This window comes from Triticum aestivum, chromosome 5A, assembly GCF_018294505.1.
Source record: "Triticum aestivum cultivar Chinese Spring chromosome 5A, IWGSC CS RefSeq v2.1, whole genome shotgun sequence".
NCBI classification, from domain to species: domain Eukaryota; kingdom Viridiplantae; phylum Streptophyta; class Magnoliopsida; order Poales; family Poaceae; genus Triticum; species Triticum aestivum.
In genome coordinates, this window is record NC_057806.1 from 681668819 (window position 1) to 681686561 (window position 17743).

General features: G+C 45.3%; 1 pseudogene; it reads left to right on the top strand.

The window, feature by feature from the left end:
* The first annotated feature begins 5308 nt into the window (after positions 1-5308).
* LOC123109269 (uncharacterized) lies at positions 5309-5453 on the top strand (annotated as a pseudogene).
* Positions 5454-17743: the final 12290 nt, after the last annotated feature.

Sequence of the window (17743 nt, forward strand, 5' to 3'; positions counted from 1 at the left end):
TGGAGGGGTGGGGGAAAGAGTGGGCACAATACAAGTAGCTTGCTTTTTAAAGGAGAGGAAGGAGGATGGGGTGTGAGAGGAGCTAGCTAGCTGCTAGATAGCTAGCTAGGGTGGGGCCCATTGATTATCTGGTTGAGCTCATGTGAGCTTGTCCTTGTCATGCTATAGGGAGAGCCTTTATGCGAGTTAGGCAGATGATGAGCCCCAAAATGCCAGTTGTTGGATCAGATTTTTCAACATGCATGCTTATTGGTAGGTATCAGAACAACTGTATCTTATGCTCATATAATTACTAGTTTATAAAAATGGGTTGTGTACTACATTCGTCCTGGTTTGTTAGGGCTATTGGATTTTGGGCTCAATTTGACCATGTATTTGACTAAAAAATTATAAAGTATATGGTACAATAAATATATTATTGGATTTGTATTTGAAAGATTTTTTCTATAATATAATTTTTGTGACATATAGTTTACATTTTATTAGTTCAATTCATGGTTAAACTTTGGATTAAAATAAAAGGGGCCTAATAAATCCGGGACGGAGGGAGTATGTGTGTGTGTCTCTGGTTGTATGGATTACTCCTTGATTTGATTCGAGGCTTTTATATATCCATGTTTGTTTAAGTAGGGAGTTGAATGTAAGCCAAGTGTGCTAGCTAGCTGTATCAACTGACTATATTAATTTTGCATTGCAATTTGACTTGACCTTGCGGTGCCTCTTCACAATTTCATTGTGCTTTCAGGTTAGTCTACCATACATGAATGGATATTTGTGCTACATATTTTTGTTTTCCAAGTGCTACGGAGCACAAATATCTGGAATTCTCTTGCGGTTCTGGAAAGAAAAAGTGGTGCGTAGCACAAATATCTGGAATTAAAACTGGATACCTTATCATGCACATGCTTAGTCTTAGTTGCCTTGTTATTATCACATACAGATGCTAAGTTTGAACTACTCTTGTTGCAACCTGCTGCACACAATTGCTCTGCCACAGAAGACCGAACATGCTTGTCTTATTTTGTTGGCATATTAAATTGATCTTCCATGGTGTATTGCCTTAAACCTCAAAACTTAAGATCCCCAAATAAAATCATGAATGCATCCAGATAGAATATTCGCAACGCGAGTCTGTTAAGGGCAATATTTAATTAGTCGACTGTCTCTGAACTTATTTCAGGTTATCTTCTTACAATTAGAAATTGCCACTGCAGAGCCAGCTATTGTGGCAGGACAGACAAGATGAGGAGAGAGAGGTCAGCATGGCTGCTCACCTCTGATTCGGCCCCAGGGGTGAGAAGGCGTCTATTTTATGGGCACACTCAGGCACATGTGGCACATACAATAAGGTACAATCTGCAGCTACTTACCAGTAGAGGCATATTTTATAAGGTGCACACACATGTTGCTGGCTGTTCACTTGGCACATGAGGTGGGCAGATGCTAGTAAAATATATGCCCAGTGGCTGTTTGTTTTCGGGGGGTTTGCCTTTGTTTTGTGGGAGAATCGTGAGGCATTGGGAGGGGTAGTTGACGGCTGGTTAGACTTGCCAAAGGGTTTTTCTTGTCTAGCTAGTTTTTATTTGTAAATCAAGTTATCTTCTAGTTTTGGTTGTAGCGTGGAAGTTTATGACCAGGAAAGTTAAATTAAGACAACTTGTACTTTACTTACGGTTGATGTTCACATTTAAAAAAAATATATACGGTCCTGGGAAAAGCTAATAGTTTTGGGTCTACTTGAGTTTTAGGACCGGCCTATGGTCACATGGCAAGAGGTTGTTAAGTGCCGGCCCTAGTGGCTGCGCTCACCCCATTCCGTGTTTAGTCTTCTGGTACATCAGTCTGCCCTTGTTTTAGGAGTGACGAGTGTATATTTTCCAAAAGAAACATGAAGTCCTAACAAAGTTACATATCATACATGGGCACAAAAGGCTCCTTTAATTAACTCCATGTACTACATGGGGTCGATGATTTCGACAAGTTAGCATGACAAGTTAGCTCGGTCCATGCCCACTCGGCGCACCTAAGTAGAAAATTAAGCTTTTTTGGGAAACTGAAAATACCTGCTCCCCATCTCACTTAGTTATGACTTTTTCCTATATATGTGAGCAAACCCGAAAGCGCGTTCATGATCTGAAAGTCGCGTTTATGACTTTTCGACGAAGGATGGATTTTATTGACTCAAAATGAAGCATCAAGAAGATGCAGACACAAAGAGCACACATCCGGCCTCTGCATAGCTAGGATGCACACAGCCAACACCAACGCACTCACACTAAAAAAACGCTGGCAAAAAGCAAAATCATACAAGACCAAAGCTATGTCTAAGCGAGTAAAAAAAACCCTATGATCAAAACAGCGACCGACAAACTACATCGACGATCATATCCGCATCAATCATCTCCTGACACCACAAGGACAACGAAAAAGTTCTTCAACATCAACGCCTTCAACAAGGCAACGATGCTCAAACACCGCCGTCACCGGATCCGACCACCAATGATCAGAATCTAGGTTTTCACCCTGAAGAAGTAAGTCCGAGCATATCCATGCAATGCCTTCAACAAGGTAACGATGCAAAAACATCGCCATTGCAAGAGGTAAAACCAACGTGAGTTAGACCTTGGATTTTCATCCCGGAGCTCGAGACCGGATACTAGAAGCACCACCAGATCGAAGTCAATCATGTGTTATCCCCGCCACTTTCCACGATCCCAGCAGCTACATGCACTGGACTAGAATCCACCACGCCGCTGCGCAACCATACCCTCTGCGTCAAATCGCCGTCTGTAGCCGCCCAACCATCCACCAATGGTGGCATGCCTTCCGAAGGCCGTCGAGCGGATCAGAGCTGCACTCAGCCAACCACCGCCGTATCAAGAACCACTGAAAGTCCGAAGAGCTGCCATCAAGCATCATATTTGTCCTGATCCGTGCTGGCATCATGCGCGTCCACAGCGGTATCAAACATGCCAGATCAGATTGCCCGTGCACCACCATAGCCGCCGCAACAATACATACGCCGAGAGTCTCCTGCCAGGCCGTCAAGCGAGCCGGTAGGAGCAGGCCCGCCTCAGGCCGTGGTAGATCCGGGACAACGCACACAGGACGCCATACGCGCGCCGTCGGGCGGGACGGAATGTACGCAGCCGCCGAACACGAGCGCGTAGCTGACCTCCGTGGCGACGAACCGCCGTACACCAGCTCTCATAGCATGCTGCATCTCCGGGGAGGACGAACGCGTGGCTAGAGCGCAGCGCTGCCGAGCTCCAAGATCGAGGGTCATGGGAAGAAGGGACATGACATGGGTGGAGACGGAAGAGGCCTAGGCCTTAATTTAGATACGTAAATGTCGATTGGGATGGTTTAATTATCATGGATGATTTAACTGTCATTGATAACGCAGTGACTGATCTAAGTCTAGTCATAGTGGGAAGTAAAATGCATATGTTATTAGTCTATATTACTACGTCCACAAAGGTTAGTAACATATGTGTTGTGTGATGCATCACTTAATTTATTAGGTTGTAGATTCATCTTTTTTTGATATGTGTGATGTTACAGTAACTAGCTATGTTATCACATGCCTCACTTCTTCATTAATTACATGTCACATCATCTATTTTACCTGGATAAGTGTGATGTTACCACCTATGTTACTCTCAATGTGGATAGTCTAAAGACATCGGATCCATCCATAATATCAGCGGCGTGTGTTGGATCGCCATGGAGGCCAGGGAACATATATAAGAGGCCGGCCGGGAGCTAACTGCACGCGCGCATGCGCATTGTCACTATCCAAGTACGCCTATCTACATGCAACTTCATATATAATCACTCTGCATATATTTGTTGAAACGATCAACACTTGATCACCAACTTGCAAGTTGCGACCGGCCTTACTTTAGTTTGACCGTCAAATCGCAAGTCTACTCTTCGATGCGCATGCGCATGGAAAACTTCAACGAGACTGCTCTTCCTTCCACGAATCAATCCTTGTCAAATTGACTCCCATGCACTTCCATTTGTTCTATGTTGTTGCAAAGTCTTCCATGCACTTTCCTCGAAAAAAGGTCTTCTACGTACGAGTTCACTGTACATGCATGTGCAGTCTCTTGCCTGCCCCTCCCTATTCTGTTTTGACTCACTATTTGTATCCACTCCAAACTATCTCATCACTGTCATTGTTACTTAAAATAGATCATCACTGGTTGGTTTGGCGCCATGCGACTTTAGTCAGTGATGAGAGGGCAAATATCACATGCGGTGAGCATGTGAGTAACTACGCCCCAGTGCAAACCTACGAGATACTACATTAGCTATACTAACGTTAACTCAAGTCCAAGCTCGGCCAAACCTTGGAACATATACGTTGGATAGGAGGCCAGGGAACTTATAATCGCTACAACCATAGCTACGGCTCTGACGGTGAGGAGACCCATCCCGGATAGCTAATTTTGTGAGAAAATCTACCATAGGTTGACTCAAGTCCAAGCTCGACCCAAGCCAACATTTCCTTTGTTAAACCACATATTGTCACGTCATATGTGTTGACATGTGCCATATAACTTCGGCAAGGGGTTAGCTTAAGTAGAGATAGATAGAAATCGGTTTAAGCATTGTTATCTCCTGATTCTTTCTTCTCTTCCAAGATGTAAACCTCCTGTACCGAACTCCCTTTGTACGCAATCAGGGTTTAGCCCCTGCTCTATATAAACACGCAGGCTCGGCCTCAACAGGTACGACGCTTCATAGAAAGTTTACATGGTATCAGAGCCTCCTCTTCCTATCTCATCTAGCCACCACACCTTCCGCCTTCGCTCCTGCCATGTCGTCCTCCTCCGGTGCTTCCCCCGCCGGCCTAAGTGGTCAGGTCACCGAGAAGCTTACCTGCACCAACTACATATTGTGGCGCACCCAAGTGACGCCGCAGCTGAGAGGTGCTGGGGTCTTCGACTATGTCGATGGATCCGCGGCGGAGCCCGTCAAGGTCCTGGTCACCACGGACAAAGACGGGAAAGAACACTCTGCGCCTAATCCCCTCCATCAGAGTTGGGTTAAAGAAGGTCAGCAGGTACTTGGATATCTGTTGAATAACCTCTACAAGGAAGTTCTCGTGCAGGTTACGTCCATCACCACGCCGCATGAGCTCTGGGCTGCTCTGGCAAACATGTTTTCGTCGCAGTCCCGATCACGGATCAACAACATCCGGATCGCCCTCTCCAACACGCAGAAGGGAGCCCAGACGGTGGCGGCCTACTTCGCCCACATGCGCTCGCTCGCAGATGAGCTCGCCGCCGCTGGAAAGCCCCTGGATGATGATGAGCTGATCTCCTACATCACCGGCGGCCTCGACATGGACTACCAGCCGCTCGTGTCTACTCTCGACACGCGCCCTACTTCTGAACCGGTAACCCTCGATGATCTCTTTGCCCAGATGAGTAATTTCGATCAGAGGGTTGCCCTCTTCCACGGCACCAACTCAGGCGGGGGATTCAAGTCCTCTGCAAACGCTGCTGTTCGTGGCCGCGGTGGTGGATCCTCTCGCTATCGGGGACCAGCGCGCGCCAAGGGTAGGCAGCAAGGTGGAAACAGCGGCAGCAACAACTCATCTCGCAACGGCGGCGGCCGCCCCTTCAACACCAACACCAGGGGCCGGCACAACTCCACCTCCAAATCACGGCCTGACGCCGTGCGCTGCCAGATTTGTGGCAAGCTGGGGCACACGGCGCGGGACTGTTGGTATCGCTTTGATGAAGATGGTGAGTCCTCTCAAGATGAGAAAGTTGCTGCCGCAGCAGATGGTTCCTACGGCATCGACACAAACTGGTATGTGGATAGTGGTGCCACTAACCACATCACCGGTGAGCTAAAAAAGGTAACCATGCGCGAGAAGTACAGGGGCCAGGACCAAATCCATACTGCTGCAAACGGAGAAGGTATGAGGATTTGTCACGTTGGTCATTCAGTTATTAAAACCCCCACTCGCAAAATTCATCTAAGAAAAATCTTGCATGTTCCTAGTGCCTCGAAAAGCCTTCTCTCTGTTCATCGTATTGCTCTTGATAATCACGTCTTTCTTGAATTTCACCCCTTCTTCTTTTTGATCAAGGACCAGGTCACGAAGAAAATCCTATTTCGAGGTAGATGTGTTCGAGGGCTTTACCCGTTGATTCCGGAGATTAGAAGGTTCAATAAGCAAGCATATGGTGTCACCAAAATTTCGTCAACTCGGTGGCACGATCGATTAGGACATGCTTCTTTTTCTTTAGTAGAACGAGTGCTTAGGAAAAATAAGCTCCCATATGTTGGTGAGCGTAGTTGTCAAACAATTTGTGATTCATGTCAGCGTGCTAAAAGTCATCAGTTACCTTATCCTATATCCACTAGTGTTTCTACCAAGCCATTGCAACTTATATTTTCTGATGTTTGGGGTCCTACCCCCACCTCTGTTGGTAGACATTCATACTATGTTAGTTTTATCGATGACTATAGCAAATACACGTGGATTTATCTTCTTAAGAAACGATCCAATGTGTTCCAAGTGTTTCACAACTTTCAAGCACTCGTTGAACGCAAGTTCGATTCCAAAATCATTGCCCTCCAATCTGATTGGGGTGGTGAATACCGCAACTTGAATTCCTTTTTTCAACAAATAGGAATATCTCACCATGTTTCATGCCCTCATGCTCATCAGCAAAACGGGTCAGCTGAACGCAAGCACAGACATGTTGTAGAAGTTGGTCTTGCTCTTCTTGCAAGCGCATCTATGCCTTTAAAATTCTGGGATGAAGCGTTTCTTGCTGCAGTTCATATTATTAGTATGCTTCCCAGTCGTGTCATTAATAATAAAACTCCGATAGAGCGACTTTTTCATATCAAACCAGACTACACATCTCTTCGTGTGTTTGGATGTGCTTGCTGGCCAAATCTTAGACCCTACAACAATAGGAAACTTATGTTTCGCTCCACCCAGTGCGTTTTTCTTGGCTATAGCCCTCAACACAAAGGTGTAAAATGCTTAGATGTACCCACTGGTCGCATTTATATCTCTAGAGACGTGGTGTTCGACGAAACAAAATTTCCTTTTGCCCATCTCCATCCAAATGTCGGAGCCCTACTTCAGAAGGAAATCCTCCTTCTACCATATCATCTCACCGGTATTGATCATGGGGGGCATGATAATTGTAATGATCAACTGCTGACTAGTCCTCGTACTAATGATGTCTCTGAAGTTTGTGGTGCAACAGAAAAAACCAGCGATGAAATTGATGCAGAAATTGCCCAAAGTGGTCCTTATTTCATGTGTCCGGGGCCGGGAGACAGATCAGGCGCAATCCAAGGCGAATCTGCCTCGGGATCAGCGTCAGGCCCGCCTGGCTGCTCCCCTGCAAAATCTGCAGCAACACCCGCCCCGGGATCGGGGCCATATCGGGCGCCCCGCGACAGCGACAGCGATCCGCCTTGCATTGCTCCGCGCGAATCCGGTGATGCCATGTGGAGCCCCGTCATGGAGCCGGCGCACACGCGGTTCCCTGGTGAACCGCTCGTCTACACGCGGCGCACTGCACGTGCGGCCTCCGGCACTGGATCCTACGAGGATTCGGACAGGCCCACCTCATCATTGCTGCGTGATGGGGCTGCTGGACCGCCAGGATTTTCTGCACCGCCTGGGTCGTCTTCGCCTTCACCAGTGGCCACAGAAGATCCGTCTCATCCTGTACGGTCCGACACGGGGTCAGCTGGGACTGTTGTTCCTGGATGTTCTGCACCAGATGCTTCTGCTGAACCCGCCACACCTCCACGGACAAGGCTTCAAAGGGGGTAACTCAACCTAAGAATTACAAAACTATAGCTAAATTTGGACTGGCTTGCAGCACAGGTGAACCACATGATCTTACAGAAGCTCTCAGTGACTCGCGGTGGAAACATGCCATGGAAGAAGAATACATGGCTCTTCAGAAAAATAAGACATGGCATCTTGTTCCTCCTCGTCAAGGTAAAAACTTGATTGACTGTAAATGGGTTTACAGGATTAAGAGAAAATCCGATGGAAGTATTGATCGCTATAAAGCTAGACTCGTTGCAAAAGGCTTTAAGCAAAGGTACGGCATAGATTATGAGGATACTTTCAGTCCAGTTGTAAAGGCTGCCACTATTCGTCTTGTCTTGTTTATTGCCGTATCTAGGGGTTGGAGCCTGAGACAGCTAGATGTACAGAACACGTTCCTTCATGGTGTTATGGAAGAGGAAGTGTTCATGAGACAACCTCCTGGGTTTGAAGATAAGAAAAGACCGTTCCATGTGTGCAAACTTGATAAAGCATTGTATGGACTAAAGCAAGCTCCTAGGGCATGGTATTCACGTTTAAGCACAAAGCTTCAAGCACTCGGTTTTGTTCCTTCCAAGTCTGATACTTCATTGTTTATTTACAACAAGTCAAACACTTCTGTATTTGTGCTTATCTATGTTGATGATATTATTGTCACAAGTTCATCCGATGAAGCAATATCAGGACTACTAAAAGATTTAAAGTCTGAATTTGCTCTGAAGGATCTTGGAGACTTGCACTTTTTCCTTGGAATTGAAGTAAAGAGAAGTGGTGATGATCTTCATCTCTGTCAAGAAAAATATGCATCAGATTTAGTTGCAAGAGCTGGTTTGCAGAACTATAAGTCGTCTCCAACTCCTCTATCTAGTTCAGAAAAGCTTTCTCTCACAGAAGGGACACTCTTGGATCAAGAGGACAGCAGGAAGTACAGGAGTATGGTTGGCGCACTTCAATACATGACTCTGACCAGGCCAGATATTTCTTTTGCTGTCAATAAAGTATGCCAGTTCCTTCATGCACTGACCACTGCTCATTGGACAGCTGCTAGGCGCATTATTAGATATGTCAAATATACTGTTAGTGTTGGATTGATATTCACTAAGTCATCATCAACTCTTGTAAGTGCTTTTTCTGATTCAGACTGGGTAGGTTGTCTTGATGACAGGCGATCCACATGTGGTTTTGCAGTATTCTTTGGGCCAAATCTCATTTCATGGTGTGCAAAGAAACATGCAACTGTATCAAGGTCAAGTACAGAGGCAGAGTACAAAGCACTGGCAAATGCAACATCTGAAATTATTTGGGTTCAGTCTATGTTAAAAGAACTTGGTATTTCATCACGTCAAGCTCCGTGCTTATGGTGTGATAACCTTGGTGCTACCTACCTCTCTGCCAACCCAGTTTTCCATGCAAGAACTAAGCGCATTGAAATAGATTTCCACTTTGTCAGAGAAAGAGTTGCTGCCAAGAAGTTGGAAATTCGCTTCATTCACTCCAAGGATCAAGTTGTAGATGATTTTACCAAGGCATTGCCCACAAGAAATTTTGAAGAGTTCAAGCGTAATCTCAACTTAGGAAAGTTGTGATTAAGGGAGGATGTTAAACAACATATTGTCACGTCATATGTGTTGACATGTGCCATATAACTTCGGCAAGGGGTTAGCTTAAGTAGAGATAGATAGAAATCGGTTTAAGCATTGTTATCTCCTGCTTCTTTCTTCTCTTCCAAGATGTAAACCACCAAACCCCCTTTGTACGCAATCAGGGTTTAGCCCCTGCTCTATATAAACACGCAGGCTCGGCCTCAACAGATACGACGCTTCATAGAAAGTTTACATCCTTGAATTCACTTTCCCCTTTCTCGTTTCCTTAAACTTGTCAGATGGTTGTATTTCCATGATTCATTTAATGGGAAGGGGTTATGCCTGGTTAAAAAAAAGGTCAGCCCAATCCAACATTTGCCTTGGTTGCTGCCAATGTTTAAGAGAAGTTGGCTCCACCTCCAAAGATAAGTTTTCATTTGTCAAAGTTGTCGTCAATGCCGCTACAACTCAAAGTCGGCATTACAAGCGAAGCCTCTATTGTAACCATTGCTTGGGGTAGACAATGTTACCCCTATCATCATTGGCTCTGCGAAGTCATCATGTTGCCTGCTTGGTGATGTGCATCACCTATTGTGGGAATAGTTAAGTCCTACCTAAGGGCTCCCGTGTGGTCCTACATGGCATCTACGGGGCAAATAAAAGTTCAAGAAACTAGCCATGGTCAACAATTCAAAGAAGAGAAGAAACCCAAAAGTCAAAATATGGAAACCTAAGGGAAACAAGCTCGTCAGGTGGAGGGATGAACGGGCTCATCCACCATGGACCATTCACCACCCCCTCTGTAACGCCCCGAACACACCCGCCGGTGGTCGTTACTCCTGGCGGGATCTAGACTGGCCCCATAGATCAATACTAGTCTATTTTGCACACTTTGTCCTCACTCGTGCGCACCTGGGAGCAACTTCCCGGTCGGTCACCCATCCTGAAACTACTCCAAGCTGAGCATGCTTAACTTTGGAGTTTTGTCCGAATGGGCTCACAGAAAAGAAGGAATTCCTTATTGATATGAGTAGTCTATCATCCCCAATAAGCCAGGCTATCACACCCTCCTCACTATATTCGTTATTTGCCAAGGATCCCTACATTACTACAATATTCCTCGGCATGGATGCACTACTAAACACCTTCGCTAACGAGTGGGGAACTCATCATTCGAGAAGACGTATACGGAACACCAATGGGGTGAGCTGTGACAACTTGTCAGTGATGACACTTCCAGGGTGGGCAAGGAAGTCAGCTGCATACTGATAGGGTTCATTCTTTTTGTCTTTCTCTGGTAACTATAAAAGCAAGATGGTTATTGTCGCAAGTGATAGCATGTTTTGCATATCCCGTTAATACTGGCAGTTTCCCTACTCCAAATAGTCTATGCTGCTAGCTACTAGTAGTGCCTGGAAACTCCACTCCTAGCAGTGAAGCTCTAGTTGCATGGCCTAGCTGCTGATGAGGAGAAAATTTCATACACATATTGATCGAGATATGTTCATCAATTAACCATAGGACAAAAGGGATCTACTCAGACATAATAGAGATGCAAGAAATTATTGGTAAATAATTCATAGCATCAAACACCATGTTTAAGTATGGGATTACAGAGGTTTGTGGGAGAGTGGAACACTTCATAGAGAAGGAGGAAGGTGATGGATACAGTTGTGAAGTTGATGCAAATGATGGTGGTGATGATGGGTTTAGGGTCAGGGGCACGCCCACCGCCTAACCCCAGGGCGTGCCTTGTGACCTTGTGGGTCCCACAAGCCTTCGTTTGCCCTAAGAACAACTCTATGAGTACCGTCTCATGGAGAAAAAATCGGAGAGAAGGAACCATCACGTTTTACGATACGGAGGCACCGCCACCTCCTGTTCTTCATCGGGAGGGCTGATCTAGAGTCCGTTCGAGGCTCCAAAGGGTGGAATTCGTCGCTGTCGTCATCATTACCCTTCTCCATCAATAATTCCATGAAGCCCACCATCGGGAGTGAGTAATTCCTTCATAGGCTTGCTGGACAGTGTTGGAGTTGGATAAGACTTCTCATGTAATCAAGGCAATTTGTTAGGGCTTCAACACTAGTATCCACTATGTTATGAGATTAAAGTTGCTATGACTTTGCTATGCTTAATGCTTGTCACTAGGGCCCGAGTACCATGATTTCGAATCTAAACCATCTATGTTTCATGAATGTATTTGAGTTCTTGATCCTATCTGCTAGTTATATGCACTTGTTATTGTTCTGATCCGTAGACCCCAAAGTGACATAGTTGGGATACTCTCTGGGGATGACTGTAATTCAAGGGGTTCATGTATTCACCATGTGTTAATGCTTTGTTCCAGTTCTCTATTAAAAGGAGCGCTTACTATCCCTTAGTTTCCTACGGGCCCCGGTGCCACGGGAGGGTAGGATAAAAGATGCCATGCAAGCTCTTATTATAAGCATGTATGACTATATACGAAGTACATGCCTACATTACATTGATGAATTAGAGCTATTGTGTATCGCTCTAGGTTGTGACTATTATATGATTGATATCATCCAGCACAAATATCTATCATTGATCCAATGCCTACACTTTTCTCATATTGGTATTTGCTAAGTTACTTTTGTTGCTACTGATGTTACAATCATCACAAATTGCTACTATTACTGTCCCTGTTACCATTGCTACTTTTGCGACTACTATCAAAACTATCATACTACTGTGCTACTAAACACTTTACTACATAACTATAATTTCCCAGGTGTGGTTGAATTGACAACTCAACTGCTAAGGCTCATATCATTGGCTCCCCTTGTGTCGAATCAATAAATTTGGGTGAAATACTACCCTCGAAGACTATCATGATCCCCTATACTTGTGGCTAATCAAAAGATCCTCTCTGATGACCCACAAGTATAGGGGATCAATCGTAGTCCTTTCAACAACTAAGAGTGTTGAACCCAACAAGGAGGAGAAGGAAATGACAAGCGGTTTTCAGGAAGGTAATGTCTGCAAGCATTGAAATTGTCGGTAATAGGTAGTTTGATAGATAGATAATTTATAACAAATAACAATAGTAACAATAGGTGCAGCAAGGTAGGCCAATCCTTTTTGTAGCAAATGACATGCCAAAATAGTCTCTTATAGTAAGCAAAGCGTTCTTGAGGACACCTGGGAATTTCATCTAGTCACTTTCATCATGTTGATTTAATTCACGTTTGCTTTGATAATTTGATATGTGGGTGGACCGGTGCTTGGGTGTTGTTCTTACTTGAACAAGCCACCCACGTATGATTAACCCCTCTCGCAAGCATCCGCAACAATGAAAGAAGAATTAAGATAAAATCTAACCATAGCATTAAACATATGGATCCAAATCAATCCCTTACAAAATAGCGCATAAACTAGGGTTCATGTTTCTTTGACTCTAGCAACCCATCATCTAATAACTACTCCACAATGCATTCCCTTAGGCCCAAAGATGGTAAACTTATCGGGGAACGTTGCATGGAAAACAAAAAATTTCTTACGCTCATCAAGATCAATCTAGGAGATGAACATCTACGAGAGGAGAGATTGGATCTGCATACGCTTGTAGATCACTAAGTGGAAGCGTTAAGAAACGCGGTTGATGTAATCAAACGTCTTTGTGATCCAATCACGATCCGTCCCATGAATTCTGATCCAAGTACCAAACGGACGCACCTTCGCATTCAACACACGTACAGCTTGATGACGCCTTCACGTCCTAGATGCAGTGAACGATGGCGAAGTAATAGCTTGAGTCCTCGGCAGCATGACGGTGTGGTGGCGGCGGTGTTGGTGGAATCTCAACAGAGCTTCACTAATCACTACTGAGAGGAAGAGGGCTACGAGGGATATGAAGGGCAGCACCGTGGCGTGGAGATGTGCTCAAGAGGTATGGCTGCCCTCTCTCTACCTCTCTATATATAGGGGGAAGGAAGGAGGAGGGGGCGGCCCAGATCCCATCTAGGGGGCGGCGGCCACATGGGGGAAACCCTAGATGGGTTTTGGGCGCCTCCCCCCAGGAGCCTTGGCCCCTAAGGCAAAGGGGTTGGCCACCCTAGGGGGCGCCCCACCCCTTCTAGATATGTGGGATGGGGTGAGGGGGGCCCACAACCCCTTAGTGGGCTGGTTTCCCCCTCCCCTTGGCCCATGAGCCCCCCAACACTTGCCCCCCCAAACCCCTTTCAGTCATGCTGGTCATCACCTGGTACCCCCGGAACAATTCCGTACTCCACTACCCTTCGTCCTATATATCGATCTTCGCCTCCGGACCATTCCAGAGTTCCTAGTCATGTCCAGGAACTCATCCGGGACTCCGAACAACCTTCGGTAACCACCATAATGACTCAACTATACTAATATCATCACCAAACGTTAAGTGTGTAGCTGGGATACTCTCCGGGGATGACTGTAATTCAAGGAGTTCATGTATTCACCATGTGTTAATGCTTTGTTCCGGTTCTCTATTAAAAGGAGCAGTTAATATCCCTTAGTTTCCTTATGGGCCCCGGTGCCACGGGAGGGTAGGATAAAAGATGCCATGCAAGTTCTTATTAATTATAAGCATGTATGACTATATACAGAGTACATGCCTACATTACATTATTGAATTGGAGCTATTGTGTATCGCTCTAGGTTGTGACTATTATATGATGAATATCATCCATCAGAAATATCTATCGTTGATCCAATGCCTACACTTTTCTCATATTGGTATTTGCTAAGTTACTTTCGTTGCTACTGATGTTACAATCATCACAAATTGCTACTATTACTGTCCCTGTTACCATTGCTACTGCTGTGACTACTATCAAAACTATCATACTACTGTGCTACTAAACACTCTGCTACGGAAATATAATTTCCCAGGTGTGGTTGAATTGACAACTCAACTGCTAAGGCTCATATCATTGGCTCCCCTTGTGTTGAATCAATAAATTTGGGTGAAATACTACCCTCGAAGACTGGCGTGATCCCCTATACTTGTGGGTTATTAAGAGATCCTCTCTGATGACCCACAAGTATAGGGTATCAATCGTATTCCTTTCAACAAGTAAGAGTGTCGAACCCAACGAGGAGCAGAAGGAAATGACAAGCGGTTTTTCAGGAAGGTAATGCCTGCAAGCACTAAAATTGTCGGTAACAGGTAGTTTGATAGATAGATAATTTGTAACAAGTAACAATAGTAACAATAGGTGCAACAAGGTATCCCAATCCTTTTTATAGCAAAGGACAGGCCAAAATAGTCTCTTATAGTAAGCAAAGCGTTCTTGAGGACACACGGGAATTTCATCTAGTAACTTTCATCATGTTGATTTGATTTGCGTTCACTTTGATAATTTGATATGTGGGCGGACCGGTGCTTGGGTGATGTTCTTACTTGAACAGGCCTCCCACGTATGATTAACCCCTCTCGCAAGCATCCGCAACTATGAAAGAAGAGTTAAGATAAAATCTAACCATCGCATTAAACATATGGATCCAAATCAGCCGCTTACGAAATAGCGCATAAACTCGGGTTCAAGTTTCTGTGACTCTAGCAACCCATCATCTAATAACTACTCCACAATGCATTCCCTTAGGCCCAAAGATGGTGAAGTTGTTGGGGAATGTTTTATGGGAAACAAAAAATTTCTTACGCTCACCAAGATCAATCTAGGAGATGAACATCTACGAGAGGAGAGATTGGATCTGCATATGTTTGTATATCGCTAAGCGGAAACATTAAGAAACGCGCTTGATGTAGTCGAACGTCTTCGCGATCCAATCATGATCCTCCCGCGAACTCCGATCCAAGTGTTGAACGGACAACACCTCCGCATTCAACACATGTACGGCTTGATGACGCCTTCACCTCCTTGATCCAGCGAGCGATGGTGAAGTAGTAGCTCGAGTCCTCGACAACATGACGGCGTGGTGGTGGGATCTCAGCAGGAGCTTCACAAAGCACTACTGAGAGGAAGAGGGCTACGAGGGAGATGAAGGGCAGCGCCGTGGCATGGAGATGTGCTCAAGAGGTATGGCTGCCCTCTCTCTGCCTCTCTATATATAGGGGGAAGGGATGAGGAGGGGGTACCCCAGATCCCATATAGGGGGGCGGCGGCCATAGGGGGGAAACCCTAGATGGGTTTTGGGTGCCTCCCCCAAGGAGCCTTGGCCCCTAAGGCAAACGGGTTGGCCGCCCTAGGGGGCGCCCCCACCCCTTCTTGTTACATCGGATGGGGTGAGGGGGCCCACAACCCATTATATTGTGGGCTGGTTTGCCCCCTTCCCTTGGCTCATGAGCCCCCAACACTTGCCGGGGTCCCCCGAAACCCCTTTCGGTCATGCTGGTCATCACCCTGTACCCCCGGAATAATTTCGGGCTCCAATACCCTTCGTCCTATAGATCGATCTTCGCCTCGGGACCATTCCGGAGTTCCTCGTGATGTCCGAGAACTCATCCGGGACCCCGAACAACCTTCGGTAACCACCATAATAATGACTCAACTATACTTATATAGTCACCAAACGTTAAGTGTGTAGACCCTGCGGGTTCGAGAACTATGCAGACATGACCAAGACACCTCTACGGTCAATAACCAATAGCGGGACCTGGATGCCCATATTGGTTCCTACATATTCTACAAATATCTTATCGATCGAACCTCGATGTCAAGGATTCAACTATTCCCGTATGTTGTTCCCTTTGTCTATCGGTATGTTACTTGCCCGAGATTCGATCGTCGGTATCTCCGTACCTAGTTCAATCTCGTTACCGCAAGTCTCTTTACTCGTTACGTAATACAAGATCCCGTGACTAACTCATTGGTCACATTTCTTGCAAGCTTATTGTGATGTTGTATTACCGAGTGGGCCCTGAGATACTTCTCCGTCATACGGAGTGACAAATCCTAGTCTTGATCCATGCCAACTCAACAGACACCCTCGGAGATACCTGTAGAGCACCTTTATAGTCACCCAGTTACGTTGCGACATTTGGTACACACAAGGTACTCCTCCAGTGTCACTGATTTGCATGATCTCATGGTCATAGGGACATACACTTGACATGCAAAAAAACAATAGCAATAAACTTGACACGATCATATGCTATGCTTATGGTTTGGGTCTTGTCCATCGCATCATTCTCCTAATGATGTGATCCTGCAAATGACAACTCATGTTCATGGCTAGGAAATCATAGCCATCTTTGATCAACGAGCTAGTCCGGTAGAGGCTTACTAGGGATATGTTGTTGTCTATGTAACCACACATGTATTTGACTTTCCAGTCAATACAATTATAGGATGGATAATAAAAGATTATCATGAACAAAGGAAATATAATAATAACCACTTTATTATTGCCTCTAGGGCATATTTCCAACAGAAGTGTCATGTAGTCCACATTCACATAGCACGACTAAGGGAATCACGACATACATATCATCAAAATATCAAACGGATATCAACTTCACATGATTACTTATGACGAGACTTCTCCCATGTCCTCAAGAACAAAATTAACTACCCACAAAAAATATTCATGCTCAAGATCAGAGGGGTATTGAATATCATGATAGATCTGAGCATATAATCTTCCACCAAATAAATGGCTAGCATCAACTACAAGATGTAATCAACACTACTAGTCACCCACAGGTACCAGTCTAAGGTTTTCATACAAAGATTGAACACAAGAGTTGGACTACAGTTTTGAGATGAGATGGTGATGTGGAAGATGTTGATGTAGATTGGCCCTCCCATGATGAGAGGGTTGTTGGCGATGACGATGGCTTCGACTTCCCCCGCTGGGAGGGAAGTATCCCGGCAAAATCGCTCCACGGGAGAGCAAAAGTGCTCCTGCCCAAGTTCTGCCTCGAGACGGCAGCGCTCTGTCCAGAAAGTCTTCTCCTCATTTTTTCTAGGTTAAAAGACCTTATATACCAGAAGATGCACACCAGAGGTGGGCCAAGCCCCCACTACCCAGCAGGGCGCGCTGATACGTCTCCATCGTATCCACTTTTCCAAACTCTTTTGCCCTTGTTTTGGACTCTAATTTGCATGATTTGAATGGAACGAACCCGGACTGACATTGTTTTTAGCAGAATTGCCATGGTGTTATTTATGTGCAGAAATAAAAGTTCTTAGATTGACCTAAAAATTTAGGGAGAATTTTTGTGGAATATATAAAAATACTGGTGCAAGAATTAACAAGAGGGGGACCGCCTAAAGGGCATGTGGTCCCCCTGGACCTCCTCCGACCCTAACTCCAACTCTATATAACCCTATTTGGGGAGAAAAAAATCAAGGAGAAGGATTCATTG